Genomic DNA, 1,912 nt, shown 5'->3' on the forward strand with positions numbered 1-1,912 from the left:
ATTAAGATACTAAATATTGATGCCGATCTGCGCAACTAATCAATCAAATCTATCAAGAGATAAACCGATTATAGTTGGATCCCAGCCGATCAAGTTTTGTGCACACCAAAGATTATGAACCCAAATCAGAAATCTTCTTCGTCTTCTAATCTTCTTAAATCTTCAATAAACACCTACACACCACAAATTGAATCCATTGTGATCAATCATGCACATAACGGAGTCTGTTAACAATGGATTATCACAAGACGTCTTTAGATATACAAACAGTTCTAAAGATCCCGTCGACACTTCGATCTAGTTTGAGTGAATCTTATATCAGAAGAGAAGATGCTCAAGAATAAACAAACTAGGTGCAATCAAAGTTAAACAACCATTAGTCAATCAAATAAATCGAAAACTAATAATACTGCAATTATTTAGTTTCCCACCAACGGTACTCGTAGAGCTTCTTGATCCCACAAAAGTCTTTAAACGAGCGGTCTTAAGAGATTTCGCCTAATTAGGGTACTTTCCTCTCCGAATAGACGGCTCCACCAGTAACAACACAACAAGGTAGTTTTGCTGGCTCTTAGGATAGTTTACATGGAATGCAAACTTGGGTATTTATAGACCAGGGAAGTTTGTACACCAAGGAATTTCCAAAACCGAAATATTCTCAAGATATGCAATATATTTCCAAATTCAGTTTTCATAATTCCTAGAAATGCTCTGTCCAAAATTAACCGAAATCCTACTAGAAAATCTCGAATTAGTAAATGCACATTACAAGTTTTTATTTTCCAGAGATATGCATTTTAATTGCTGGTAATTAAAAGAATATAAAAATTAACAATCTGAACTAAAAGATTCTCAACTTATTTCGGTCCGGGATCTCCTTTAGTTATTAAGGAATATCTTTGAACAATAAAATATAAGAGTTACTGAACATGTTCAAAGTATGTCGACATCTTAATTCTTTGTAAATCCTCTTTCATAATTACAATTTTGGAACCCATTGTACCACACTTCCAAACTAGTTTAGAATTGGTTCATCTGATTTCCACGAAATATGTGATTGATCAAATCAACACACTAATCATGGGTTTACGGTTATACAAAACACAAGGATCGGTTATACCTTAATATGGTTAATGGGACCGGTTACATTAGTTACCATATTGGCTGCGTTACCATATTCTCATGGTATTACTTGTGATCGGTCACACCAGTTACCAGGATCGGTTACACCAATTACCAGGACCGGTTACACTAATTACAAGGATCGATTACAACTCTTTTATGATCGGTCACACCAATTACTAGGATCGGTTACACCAATTTCTAGGATCGGTTACACTAATAAAAGTCATACTAATACATAAGTCAGGCATTGTGACTAGTTTTACCAGGATACACAACAAGTTATGATCAGTGATTAAAGATTTTTTTGTGGTTATAGTAATGAGGTTCAAACTCTCGGACTTGTGAAGATTAATGGAATTTTTATATTTAATAAAAATATATATACAAAAATATAAACAATGGGCGAGAGATACTGGGACTAAAGATTCGGCCATTTTTCATTTTCAAGTGGTTAAGAATTTAATTCTAGGCGATTATAGTTCAAAACAAAACAAATATTAACTCTAGTTTATTGCCAAGATAGATTCTATAAAATATTAATTGTATTTATTAAGCATGGCATATCAAAAATCCCTAGGACTAAGCATACTCCATCAAATGAAATCACAAGTAATTAATTTAAAATCTTAATTCAATTAAAATTAGTGCAAAAAGTAAATAAAAGAACTAATGAAATTACCACATGGATGAAAAACACGCTCAAAATATTGGGTTTAGCTCATCATGATAAAAACACGCTCAAAATATTTATTTATTGCTCAAAGGGTGTTTACAAGGATGAAAATGG

This window comes from Papaver somniferum, chromosome 9 (genome assembly GCF_003573695.1).
Source record: "Papaver somniferum cultivar HN1 chromosome 9, ASM357369v1, whole genome shotgun sequence".
Taxonomy (NCBI): domain Eukaryota; kingdom Viridiplantae; phylum Streptophyta; class Magnoliopsida; order Ranunculales; family Papaveraceae; genus Papaver; species Papaver somniferum.